A 14,393-nucleotide genomic window follows, 5' to 3' on the forward strand; every position below is an offset into this window, starting at 1 on the left:
GCACCCCTGCTATTTTAATCTCCGCAGTTGTCATTTTAATTCCCCCCTCCCCTCCGCTTTGATATCTGATTTTTAGCTGCTTCTCCTATGGGAGGCCCCAGAATAGCTATTTTCAATGACAAACACAATTCTGGAGATAATAATTGCACAAAAATATTTTGATTGTATCTATTGGTTACCTCCCTCGCCTACCATTTGTCCGTGCATGGAACAAGGGGGGAGAGAGGGGGGGAGAAATGGAATATTTGTAGTGTATTTGTGTTGTTTTGCAAGCAGGGATTCCAAATGGCTTATTTGATCGTCCTTGACTTGCAACAGTTCATTTAGTGATCGTTTAAAGCAGTGGCCCCCAACCTTTTTTGAACCAGGGACCAGTTTCACGATTATTTATTCTTCCACAGACTGGTACCTGAGTAACGCAAGACTCCACTGCCATCACCGGTGGTTGGGGACCCCTGGTTTAAAGCAGGGATGGGGGTGGGTGGGATTCTACCGGTTTGTACCGGTTCTATAGAACCGGTTGTTATGATTCTGTGCAGTTTTGAGAACCGGCAAATCGTGCCCCTGGCTGGCCCCGCCCTTCTCCTCACAACCCAATCAGTTCTTATCGTGCATGTGCAATATGGCCTGCATGCCTGACATTGCTGACTGCGTTCTCCCCCGCCCAGTCACTCCTTAAGGTATTTTTTCCCCCTCCCGACGATCAGCTATTTCGTTGATCAGCTGTGCCGGGATCCCCCTTGCTATCTTACTGCTTCATCTAGGACAGTGGCCCCCAACCTTTTTTGTGCCGCGGCCCGGTACCAGCATCACAAAATGATCCGCGGCCCGGTACCGGCATCAGCACGCATGGCAAGGCGAGCCGAGCGACCGGCCAGCCAGCCGTCCCCCGCTTCTCCCCGCCACCTTCAACTCCTCCTTTGTACCTTTGTCGATGGGCTTCGGGACGGCTTCGGGACGGTCGCTCGGCTCGCCTTGCCTTGGGTGCTGAAAGAATCCTCGCACCTTAGTTTTGTTTGAAGCCGCCCCCCCCTTCGATGAAACTAAGGCGCGAGGATTCCTTCAGGACCCAAACGCCGCTTTCCAGCCGGAAAAGCTCACCAGAAGCACTTTCTCATCAAAACAAGATGGCGGTGCCCAGCAAACCGGCGCCCCGGTAGAAAATGTTCCACGGACCGGTACCGGTCCAGGGCCCGGTGGTTGGGGACCCCTGATCTAGGAGGCTTCCCTGAGGCCCAGGAGGCAAAAAGGGGCCATTACCTTGCAGCCTTACTCCTGAGTTGCCTGTGCTGCTGTAATTGTTCTTTCATCCAAGTAATCCTTTGTGCACGCGCACTTGGCACAGGCTCCTCGGGATCCTCCTCATCACTGCTGCCATCCCCCACAATCTCTGAAGGCAGCAGTCCACTCCCTAATGGTCCTGGCCCCTCATCTGAGTCCTCGCTCTCCTCAGCCATCCGCACCTGCTGCCGCTAACCGTAACAGTTGGTCAAGGACCCAATTATCTTGCTTGTCAGCTTTTCTTTTTCCATTTTTATAATTGTAATTGTTTTCTTTTTATGATACGGGTAGTCCTTGACTGATGAACACAATGGAGTCTGACATTTCTGCTGTGAAGTGAGACATTTGTGACCTGAGTTTTATGACCTTTCTTGCCTGCCACAGCTCTTAAGCGAATCACTGCAGTTGTCACGTGGTTGTTAAGTGGATTTGGGTTTCCCATTGATCTTGCTGGTCAGAAGGTCACAAAAGGGGATCCCATGACACACACCCCCCCCCGGGGACACTGCGACTGTCGTAACTATGAGTCGCTTGCCAAGCATCTGAATTTTCATCACGTGACCATGGGGAAATGCTGCAACGGTCATAAGTGTGAAAAAAACGGCTAAGTCACTTTTTTCAGTGCCATTGTAACTTTAAATGATTCCTAAATGAATGGTTGTAAGTTGAGAACCGGTTGCATTAGAAGACTCCCAAGAGTTAGTGAGAATAGGCGACATAGAAATTTCATAAATTATTAAAAAATAAATTTTAAAAAATCGAGTCTGATTTGATTTGGGATTCAGGGATGAGCCTTTGTCCTGAACTGATATTCATGCTTTGATTTTTTAAAATCAAAGCACACCCTTTGTTGATAATAAAGGGGACTAGAGGCTAAAACATATGAAGAATGGTTGCAGGAACTGGGTATGTCTAGTTTGCTGAAAAGAAGGACCAGGGGAGACATGATAGCATGTCTTCCAATATCTCAGGGGCTGCCCCAAAGAAGAAGGAGTCAATCTATTCTCCAAAGCCCCTGAGGGCAAGACAAGGAATAATGGATGGAAACTGAACAAGGTGAGAAGCAACTTAGAACTAAGGAGGAATTTCCTGACAGTGAGAACAATTAATCAGTGGAACAACTTTCCTCCAGAAGTTGTAAATGCTCCAACACTGGAAGTTTTTAAAAAGATGTTGGATAACCCTTTGTCTGAAGTGGTGTAGGGTTTCCTGCCTAGGCAGGAGGTTGGACTAGAAGACCTCCAAGGTCCCTTCCGACTCTGTTCTATTCTGTTCTGTTCTATTCTATTCTATTCTATTCTATTCTATTCTACTCTACTCTATTCTATTCTATTTTCTATTCTATTCTATTCTAAATTCCTATTCTATTCTATTCTAAATTCCTATTCTATTCTAAATTCCTATTCATATTCTATTCTAAATTCATATTCTATTCTATTCTATTCTATTCTATTCTATTCTATTCTATTCTATTCTATTCTATTCTATTCTATTCTATTCTATTCTATTCTATTCTAAATTCCTATTCTAAATTCCTATTCTATTCTATTCTAAATTCATATTCTATTCTATTTTATTCTATTCTAAATTCTATTCTATTCTATTCTATTCTATTCCATTCCATTCCATTCCATTCCATTGCAGGAGAAACCAAACAAGCTTCTGCCCTTATAATCCGCTGATCAAAAGGGAAAAAAAGCAATAACACTCATTAATTAAGAGCAGCTTTAATCAGGGACCATGAGCACCGCCGAACCCTTCATAGACACTCAAATATTGCTCTGAATGTGCCAAGGGGCAGCTGTTGCAAAGCACGGGTGAGGAAACTAAGTCACACCTCCTTTGAAGTTAGAGGGCTCCTAACTGGGAAAACCCAGAAAGAGAGAGGAAAAACCCTCTTTGAAATCCAGATTTTCCGGTGCACAGTTTCCATCATTAAGCCACCCTCTGAATAAAAGAGGCAGGAAGGGCCGGGCGGGGCAGGGTGGGATCGGATAGGAAATGAATGTTGACATGAGGACAGCCAAAATGGCAGGAACCGCTGAAAGAAGGACCGGACACAATAACAGAGGGGGGGAAGAGACCTTGGAGGTCTTCTAGTCCAACCCCCTGTTTGAGCAGGGGTTGGACTAGAACACCTCCAAGGTCTCTTCCAACTCTGCTATTCTCTTATTCTACCCAATCTCTTCTTGAAAACCTCCAATGGTGAAGTACCCACAACTTCTGGTGGCAAAGCTGTTCCACTAGATATTTGTCTTGAAGGCTTGAAAGTCACTTGAGACTTTCAAGAAGAGATTGGACTGCCATTTGTCAGAAATGGTGTAGGGTCTCCCGCTTGGGTGGGGGGGGTTGGACTAGATGACCTACAAGGTCCCTTCCAACCAGTGGTGGGATTCAAAATTTTTTACTACCGGTTCTGTGGGCGTGGCTTGGTGAGTGTGGCAAGGAAGGATACTGCAAAATCTCCATTCCCTCCCACTCCTAGGGGAAGGTTACCACCGGTTCTCCGAACTACTCAAAATTTCCACTACCGGTTCTCCAGAACTGGTCAGAACCTGCTGAATGCCGCCTCTGCTTCCAACTCTGATTATCTGTTATCTGTTATCTTCGCTGTTAGAAAGTTTCTCTTTCGTTCTAGGTTGCTTCTCTCCTGGATCCATTTCCATCCGTTGCTTCTTGTCTCGCATTTTGGGGCTTTGGAGAAGTGGTGGGATTCAAAAGTTCCCACCACTGGTTCTGTGGGTGTGGTTTGGTGGGCGCGGTTTGGTGGGCGTGGCGGCGCAATGGTGTGCGTGCATACACAGCAAACACACGCTTGGCACACATGTTAAAACAGTAAAAACTAAGCTACTGCGCCTCTCAGCTGTTTAGCACAGGTAGCCGCTCTGCCGCGCCAAACAGTTGAGAGGTTAAAATGCACCTAGGAGCAGGGATGGGAGGGTGGGCCCAACTGCAGAGTGGCGGAGAAACTCGGAGGGAACCGGTTCTCTACCAGCTGACCTTCAGCGCTGCTGGTATGCCAGAACCGGGCCGAACCGGTAAAATACCACCACTGCTTTGGAGAATGGCTTGATCCCCCCTCTTCTTTGTGACAATAAAGTTATTCTATTCTGTCTATATCTATGTATGTATCTATGTATGTTTCTACAGTATGTATGTATGTATGTATGTATGTATCTATTTATTTGTCCCTATCATCAATCATATCTATCTATCTATCTATCTATCTATCTATCTATCTATCTATCTATCTATCTATCATCTATTTATCTATTATCTATCTATCATATATATCTGTGTCTATCTATCTATCATCTATCTATCATCTATCTATCATATCTATCTATCTGTCTATCTATCATCTAATCTATCTATCATCTATCTATTTATCATCTATCATCTATATCTATCTATCTATCTATCTATCTATCTATCTATCTATCATCTATTTATCTATCATCTAATCTATCTATCATCTATCTATCATATATATCTGTCTCTGTCTATCATAATCTATATCATCTATCATCTATCATATCTATCTGTCTCTATCTATCATCTATCATATCTATCTATCTATCATCTATTTATCTATCATCTAATCAATCTATCATCTATCATATCTATCTATCATAATCTGTCTATCATCTATCTAATTATCATCTATTTATCTATCATCTAATCTATCATCTATCATATCTATCTCTATCTCTCTAGCATCTAATCTATCTATTTATCATCTATCATATCTATCTGTATCTATCATCTATTTATCTATCATCTAATCTATCTATCATCTATCTATCATATCTGTCTGTCTCTATCTATCATCTATTTATCTATCATCTAATCTCTATCATCTATCTATCATATCTATCTGTCTCTATCAATCTATCATATGTCTGTTTGTTTGTCTGTCTGTCTGTCTCTCTCTCTCTCTACCTACCTACCTATCATCTCCATCATGTCACACCTAGTCCTTCTTTTCATTAAACTAGACATACCCCATGTACCTGCAACTGTTCTTCATATGTTTTAGCCTCCAGTCCCCTCCTAATCTTCTTTGTTGCTCTTCTCTGCACTCTTTCCAGAGTCCCAACATCTTTTTTTATATCGCGGCAACCAAAACTGGATGCCATATTCCAGGTGTGGCCTTACCAAGGCCTTATAAAGCGGTACTAACACTTCACATGATCTTGCTTCTGTCCCTCTACATGGCATCAACTTAATGTCCGTCTAGTTAGGTCAAGCAAAGCCCATGCTGAAGCAGAAGCAGTCAAAGCTGGCTGAGGAACTCTGGGAGTTGAAGTCCACAAGTCTTCAAGTTGCCAAGGTTGGAGACCCCCTGCTCCAAAGCCCCTAAAGGCAGGAGAAGAAGCAATGGGTGGAAACTAATCAAGGAGAGAAGCAACCTAGAACTCAGGAGACATTTCCTGAGTTGGAACAATTAATCAGTGAAACACTGGAAGTTTTTAAGAAGAGATTGGACAGTCATTTGTCTGAAATGGTCTAGGGTTTCCTGCCTAAGCAGGGGGTTGGACTAGAAGACCTCCAAGGTCCCTTCCAACTCTGTCATTCTATTCTATTGTGTTGTAAGTCTTGAGTTTCTCCCAAGCTCGGTGTCTATTTTATTGCTGCCTTTGTGGTTATCTCCTTCCACAATTCCTCCTTAAATCAATTAATTGAATTTTCCTAAGTAACTCCCCACAGTGGCGGGTTGTTATCTTATCGACATGCGAATTACACATGCAAACACTGCTGACCCCAATCACCTCACTTGCACACTTCAAAGGTCTGAGACAAGATCGAGTCTTCTCAACACAAAAGGGTTGCAAATCCAGCGTACACTAATTGGGCAATTTACAGGTGGGACGTTCACCAAGTGACCCTTCGCAGTTACAACAGCAGGGGAAAAGTGATGTGTACGTCACTGTTTTTCACACTTACGACCCTCACACCAGGCCCATAATCCCGTGATCACCCTTGGGAAAGCTGGACTCGTATTTACGATGGTCGTAGTGTCCCAACCGTGTGGCTAAGGTAACAACAGCGGGGATTAACTTAACAATTTTGGCAAGCAAAGTCATAACATGGGTCAAAACCAGAGGTGGTATTCAGCCGATTCGTACTGGTTCTGGAGAACAAGTAGCGGAAATTTTCAGTAGTTTGGAGAACCGGCCAATCCCACCTCTGACTGGCCCCGCCAACCCCATCTCTTCTCTGCCTCCCATTGATCCCAGCTGCTCGGCTGGGTCTCCTTTGGTTGCCCTGCCCAGGAGAACAGAGCTGGAAAGCAGGTTAGTGGGGTGGGGAGGGAAGGGGGATTTTGCAGTATATCCTTCCCCTGCCACGCCCACCAAGCCACGCCCACAGAACCAGTAGTAAAAAATGTTGAATCCCACCACTGGTCAAAACTCAATGACGGTCTTGCTCAGCAACAGAAATTTTAGGCTCAGTGGTGGTCGTAAGACGAGATCATAACTTCACACACACACACACACACACACACACACACACACACACACATACACACACACAAGCCTTGCCGTTTTCAGTTCACAGTAAAGGGAGGGAGAGGGAGCCTGCCATACCCATTGCAAGTGTGCAACCCTCAGTCTCCTACACCCATGTAAGTGTGTAAAACCACCACACGCCCCTGTCCTTCTCTTGCTAGCTTTCTTCCTCCCCCACTCCGGCCTTGCAGCTGCTTCTCCCACACTTCTGCTGACCAAAGCATTTGATGCAGAGGTCTCAAAACATGGCAACTGTAAGACTTGTGGACTTCAACTATAGCTTAGCATAGCATAGCATAGCATAGCATAGCATAGCATAGCATAGCATTAGCATAGCATAGCATAGCATAGCATAGCATAGCATAGCATAGCACAGCACAGCACAGCATAGCATAGCACAGCACAGCATAGCATAGCATAGCATAGCATAGCATAGCATAGCATAGCATAGCATAGCATAGCATAGCATAGCATAGCATAGCATAGCATAGCATAGCATAGCATAGCACAGCATAGCATAGCAGCATAACATAGCATAGCATAGCATAGCATAGCATAGCATAGAAGCTAGCATAGCATAGCATAGCATAGTTTAGCATAGCATAGCATAGCATAGCATAGCATAGCATAGCATAGCAACTTAGGATAGCATAGCACAGCTAGCATAGCATAGCATAGCATAGCATAGCATAGCATAGCACAGCACAGCAGCAGCACAGCATAGCATAGCATAGCATAGCACAGCAGATAGCATAGCATAGCATAGCATAGTTTAGCATAGCATAGCATAGCATAGCATAGCATAGCACAGCATAGCATAGCATAGCATAGCATAGTTTAGCATAGCATAGCATAGCATAGCATAGCACATTAGATAGCATAGCACATAGCATAGCATAGCATAGCATAGCATAGCATAGCATAGCATAGCATAGCATAGCATAGCATAGCATATAGCATAGCATAGCACAGCTAGCAAGCTAGCATAGCATAGCATAGCATAGACATAGCACAGCACAGCACAGCAGCACAGCAGCAGCTTAGCATAGCAAGCACAGCAGCATAGCATAGCAGCATAGCATAGTTTAGCATAGCATAGAATAGCATAGCATAGCATAGCACAGCTAGCATAGCATAGCATAGCATAGCATAGCATAGCATAGCATAGCATAGCATAGCATAGCATAGCATAGCATAGCATAGCATAGCATAGCATAGCATAGCATAGCACAGCATACAGCCAGCAGCAGCACAGCACAGCACAGCACAGCATAGCAGCAGCAGCATTAGCATAGCATAGCATAGCATAGCATAGCATAGCATAGCATAGCATAGCATAGCATAGCATAGCATAGCATAGCATAGCATAGCATAGCATAGCATAGCATAGCATAGCACAGCACAGCACAGCACAGCTTAGCATAGCATAGCATAGCACAGCACAGCACAGCTTAGCATAGCATAGCATAGCATAGCATAGCATAGCTTATCTTATCTTAGCATAGCATAACTTGGTTGGCTGAAGAATTCTGGGAGTTGAAGTCCACAAGTCTTAAAGTTGCCAAGTTCGTGGACCCTTGAATTTTGGTGCTCCGTGATGTCAAGGGGCACAAATGCAAACCCCTTTTGTGTTTTTCAGCCTGTCAGATCAAAGAGCTTCTTTCAGAAGAAGGAAAGTTAGATGTGTTTGAACCCCACACGGTGCATCCCACCCTCCTCTTCCTCATTCCTTGCCCTGGAGAAGACCCCACGTTTCTCTTCTGAACTCTGAAGGACTCTCCCGTCATGATAATCTCTCTCTGTAGCAAATTTCCCACATCCAAAGGACTTGTTTCTTTTCTCTCCCCTCCCTCCCACCCACCCCCCAAGGACACGCAGATCTGGGAAACTGGCTGGGCAACCGATAAGGTTTTGCAACAAGGAAGGGGCACAACGTTTCTGGAGCAAGCAGCTCCATTCTTTGGCCAATTTCTTTGACGAGCAAAACGAAAAACCCTTTCTCATTCTCCTTGCAGGAGAAATCCTACACAATAGCCCTCTTGGACTTATATACTGCTTCACGGGGTTTTTACAGCCCTCTCTAAGAGGTTTACAGAGTCAGCCTCTTGCCCCCAACAATCTGGGTCCTCATTTGACTGACCTCAGAAGGATGGAAGGCTGAGTCAACCTAGAAGTGGTCAGGATCGAATTCCGGACAGTGGGCAGAGTCAGCCTGCAATGCTGCATTCTAACCACTGCACCAGCCACAGTTCATCTATGATAGAGAGGATAGGATAAAGGATAGGCGATAGATGTGTAGGTGTGTGGGTGAGAGGGAGGGAGAGAGAGAAAGAAAGAAAGAAAGAAAGAAAGAAAGAAAGAAAGAAAGAAAGAAAGAAAGAAAGAAAGAAAGAAAGAAAGAAAGAAAGAAAGAAAGAAAGAAAGAAAGAAAGAAAGAAAGAAAGAAAGAAAGAAAGAAAGAAAGAAAGAAAGAAAGAAAGAAAGGGGAGGAAAGAAGGAAGGAAGGAAGGAAGGAAGGAAAGAGAGAGAGAGGAAAGAGCAAGAAAGAAAGAGGAGTGAGAAAGAAAGAAAAAAGGAGAAAGGGAAGAATGGATGGAAGGAAGGAAAGAAAGAAAGGAAAGAAGGAAGGAAGGAAAGAAAGAGGGAGGAGACAGAAAGAAAGAACAAGAAAAAAGAAAGAAGGAGAGAGTCTGGAAGGATGGATGGAAGGAAAGAAAGGAAGGAAGGAAGGAAGAAAGGAAGGAAGGAAGGAAAGAAGAAAGGAAGGAAAGAAAGAAAGAGAGGAGAGAGAAAGAATGAGAAGAAAGAAAGAAAGAAAGAAAGAAAGAAAGAAAGAAAGAAAGAAAGAAAGAAAGAAAGGGCGGTTCTTGTCCAGATACATCGATACTCCTTTGGCCTTGGAGCTCCCCTTAGCATCAGAGCAGCCCAGAGTTTGTTTATCTTACTCTTTGTCAACACACAATCCAGCCGTGATACTCGATATGCCTTACAAACCAGGCCCAGGCAGCATCTGCAGGGTTTTTTGCATTTGTGATCTAACTGCTTTCCTACTATATTGAGCATGCAGAAGACACCCCCCCCCCAAATAACCACCCAATACCAAACTAAAGGGGAGGGGAAAAACAATCTGTGCCCCCCACCGCCAGATTCCAGTTTTGAAGGACCCCCCACAAGCTGGCAAAGGGACATTATGTCCACTGATGTCTCCGATGCCCATGTTTTTGCAGGAGAATTGAACGTTAGTAAAGCAGATCTTTAACCATCTTTCTGGATCTAGCTGGAGTTCCTCCTGGAACGAGACTGAGGTCCCTCACAACCGAGAAGCCCCTGCCCCCAGCTGACCCCAGCGGACTCCACCTTTCCCCCACTGAGGATGGCACCCCCCATCCCATGGTCTTCTCAGAGGCCAACTCCTCCCAGTCCGCTTCCCAACCGGTAGAGCGCTGAACAAAAGAACCAGCCTTACTACGGGGTTTCTGTAAGCATTCCTGCACTTGAAACGGCTGAAGGCCGGCAGGAATTCAGCTGGAGACATTTCCTCCAGGACAGAGAGATTACAACAGTCAGTGGGGGGACCTTCCCCCAAAAAGGATCCCCAAAAGGAGCAACCGCCTCCTTGCAAACCCGCAATTCCACACACACACACACACACACACACACACACACACATCCTTTCCATTATTGGGGGTTCCTTTCCTTTCCAGAGCTGGTCATGGAATTTCAGCAATTGGAGGGCAGCCCAGGTGGGGCAGGAAGCAGCGAGCTGGGGCCGAGAGTCCACGCCAGACGCTGAGCTGTTGAACAGAACAGCCTAGAAACCATCTCCCATTTCTCTCCGTGTCCAGAGTGGGTGGGAAATCCCCGACACCTGGAAAGATCCGCATCTGGTTTGGAAGTCCACCTGAACTTCTCCAGAGGTTGCATTCCCGTTTGCCTTCTTCTCCTCCTCCCCTTGACCGAGTCTGGGAACTCTCCTGGACGTATTTACGGATCCTTTCGATGACCTCCTGGCAAGGTAGCGCCCCCTTCCCTTCCTCCCCAGGACAAAAGAGGTCAAGTGTCCAGGCGGGGTCCAGTAAGAGAGCGTCCAGCAAAGCTCCCTAATTTGCAAGACCAGCGCCTCATCTCTGGAGGCAACACAACCCATACTGACCACCCTGGCTGCAAAGAGGAGATGGGGGCCCAGCTTAGCCACTCCACCTTCTCAAGCCCCCTCCCGTTCCTTCCCGTTGACCTCCTTCGTCGGACACTTGGGGGCACCTCCAGAAGAGCGGATTCTTGGCCACTTTCTGCAGCCTTAACTGGTCCAAAAAGTTCTCCACAAGTCCAAACCAGAAGATGCCAGCTGGGATAAGCGAGCAGCAGGTCCGTGGCAACAGAAGCCCCCTCCTCTTACCTTGTCCACAGAGGAACCCTCGGTGGATTCTCCTCTTCTCCGTAGCTAGTCAACCTCGAGTTTCCACCCAACTCCTCTCTCTCTCTTGGCTCTTCCTCCAGCTTGTCTCCCCTCCCACCCTTTTATCCTGGCCCAGCCCAGCTCTTGGCTCCCTTTCAAGTCCCAACCCAGCTGCAGATGTGCCGAGGGGAGGAGGGCTCTCCTGCCATCCGCTCCTCCTGGGGGGAAAGGGGGGAGGCTGTAAGCGAAACTCGCCTGGACAGGCCAGAAGCAACTTGCAGCGATGCCTCCCCATCCCTCCCCACCTCCAATCCCCACCCTCCTTCCACCCTCCAAATGGAGGGAGGTCCCCTAACACCCCCACTCCAGATTCCTTCGCAGGAATGTGCAGGATGCAGACGGCTACGTAGGGGTGGGGTGGGGAAAAAGGCCTGGGGAAACACCCAGTAGGAGCTGCGCTAAAGCAATCAGAATCACGCTGGAAGGGATCTTGGAGGTCTTCTAGTCCAACCCCCTGCTCAAGCAGGAGACCCTATACCAGGGATGGGATTCAATTTTTTTTAACAACCGGTTCTGTGGGCGTGGCTTACTTGGTGGGCGTGGCTTGGTGGTCATGTTATTGACTGGGCGTGGCCAACTCAATATCACTCACATCGAGGCACGCATCTCCTCGCCTGGCCTCTCATGACTGTGGGGATGCTGCAACAGTCATAAGTGTGGAAAACGGTCATAAGTCACTTTTTTCAGCGCCATTGTAACTTTGAATGGTCACTCCACACAACCAAAGCACCAGCAAAGGAGGGGAAAAAAACTCCAGAGACGTTCCTGAGACAGGAAGTCTAGTCCTGCCAAGAATGTAATAAGGGTTAACAGAGAGGCAATTTCTGTAAGCAACACCAGAATGTTTCCTTCCTGCCTTCCTTACAGGATTAGACCAGTAATTTCTTCTAACAACCGGTTCTCCGAACTGCTTAGAATGTTAACAACCGGTTCTTGCGAATAGGTGAAAACCGATAGAATCCCACCCCTGCCCTATACCCGTGATGGCGAACCTATGGCATGCGTCGTCCTAGCTCAGCTCCGCTGCACATGCATGCCTGTGTGCCTCCCACCGGCCAGCTGGTCTTTGGGTCTCTGCCGTGTATGCGCGGGGGGCGGGGTGCATGCATGGGGGATGTGCATGCATGCATGGTGGGATGGGGCACATGTGCAGGTCTGAGGTGCATATGCAGGGGCGGGGCACAGGGGCAGTAATGCACACACATGTGTGGGGACACTCGTGCATGCGTGGGGCGTGAGCATGCACGGGGTCAGGGCACATGCATGGCAGCACACACATATTGCATTTTGGGGATGCGCGCACACTCTTTGGGCACACGGTGCCGAAAAGGTTCGCCATCACTGCCCTTTACGCATTTCAGACAAGTGGCTGTCCAGTTTCTTCTCAAAAACCTCCAGTGTCAGAGCACTCACAAGTTCTGGTGGCAAGAAGTTCCGCTGGTTAATTGTCCTCCCTGTTAGGAAGTTTCTCCTTAATTCCGGGTTTTTCCAAAAGGCAAGTGGAGTTTCTTGCAGTTTTCTTCCCCCTTGGAAACATTTCACTTCTCCAAGAAGCTTTTTCCGTACTTTTTTTTAAAAAATTTTTTTTTTATAGTAATGATTTTTATTGTTTTCCACCAGTACAAATCGTAATTACATTTTCAACAGCATTTGCATCAACATACAGTATTATCTTCTGTTTCTATCATCTATTCGTACATATCACTAATAATTATTATCTTTACTTATCTTTACTATTAATATCTAACTTTATCTATTTTACCTATCTACATATCTATGTATCAGTCTCTTAGGAATTCTCCTAAGTAGTCCTCTTTTTTCAATTCTTATCTCTCTTTTCTAACCACTGGCACCATCTATGCCAAATTGAGTAATAATCAGATTCTTCTTTTTCCTTCATTTTTAGTGTGAGCATATCCATTTCTGCGCAATCTGCTATTTTTTGTAGTACTAATTCTTCCATTGGAATCTTATGCTCTTTCCACATTTGCACATAAGCTATTCTGGCCGCTGTTAAAACGTGTAACATTATATATTTTATCTTTTTCGGATATTGATTTTTGATTATCCCCAGTTTTTTTTTAAAAAAAAAAATTCTATTGATGCTGAATAAACCTCGTGTTGTCTGGGTATTTAATTTGCTTAATAATACGAATTATATTCTTTTTTAAAAATAATAAATTTATTTATTCAACGTTTCATCAGTTAAAAACAAATCTTCACATTTTACAACGTTGCTAAAGCAGAGAATATTATAAAATATGGGATGTCTGGTACAAACGGATAAGGAAAAGGAATTAAATGATAATTTTGTAACATCATAAAACAATAAGGTTTATGTGTAAATAAATGTAAATAAAAATGTATGCATGTATATATAATGCTTGAAATGACGAAGTAAATACAAAGATATATAACATGCTAATAGAAGTGAAATGCAAATGTGTACACTGCATACCACAAATTATATTCTTAATACCTAATAAAAACAATTCAGGTTTAAAATGTATATGTTTCCCTATCATCTTTTCTAACCACCTGGGTATCTTTGCCCATATATTTTTTTTATCACAAGTCCATCACATATGATAAAATGTGCCCGTCTTTTGATGACCTTTTCCAACATTTGCTAGACATATTTTTAAACATTTTAGCTAGCCTAGCAGGTGACAAATGCCATCTATGAAATATTTTATATAAATTTGCTTTATAAGAAGTTGCCATTGTTAATCTAGATCAAGGGTCTCCAAGCTTGGTAACTTTTAGACTTGTGTACTTCAACTCCCAGAATTCCTCAGCCAGCATGCTTTAAGGTGGATGGACTACAACACAACTGGTTGGGGAATTCTGGGAGTTGAAGTCCACGAGTCTTCAAGTTGCCAAGGTTGGAGACCCTGATCTATAGCAGTGATCCCCAACCTTTTTTACACCGCGGCCCGGTACCGGCATCAGCTGGGCGCCGCGGCCAGTACCGGCATCAGCTGGGCGCCGCCATCTTTTTGATGAAAAGCGTGCTTCCGGTGAGCTTTCTACCGGAAAGCTCACCGAGCGCTGGCGCCGCCATCTTTTTGATGAAAGCGTGCTTCGGTGAGCTTTCTACCCGGAAAAGCTCACCGGAAGCACTTTTTCATCAAAAAATGGCG

At 45.2% G+C, this 14,393-nt stretch overlaps 1 protein-coding gene across 1 annotated transcript in view; it reads right to left on the bottom strand.

Moving 5' to 3' along the window:
- HSPA12B (heat shock protein family A (Hsp70) member 12B) overlaps positions 1 to 11,270 on the bottom strand; it is a 37,923-nt gene extending 26,653 nt beyond the window's left edge. Inside the window, 1 exon segment of the mRNA XM_087965700.1 lies at positions 11,191 to 11,270. The gene's annotated coding sequence lies outside the window, so the exon portion shown is untranslated.
- Positions 11,271 to 14,393: the final 3,123 nt, after the last annotated feature.

This window comes from Notechis scutatus, chromosome 4, assembly GCF_049901735.1.
Source record: "Notechis scutatus isolate UNSWTSFEM ecotype Mainland chromosome 4, rNotScu1.2, whole genome shotgun sequence".
NCBI lineage: Eukaryota > Metazoa > Chordata > Lepidosauria > Squamata > Elapidae > Notechis > Notechis scutatus.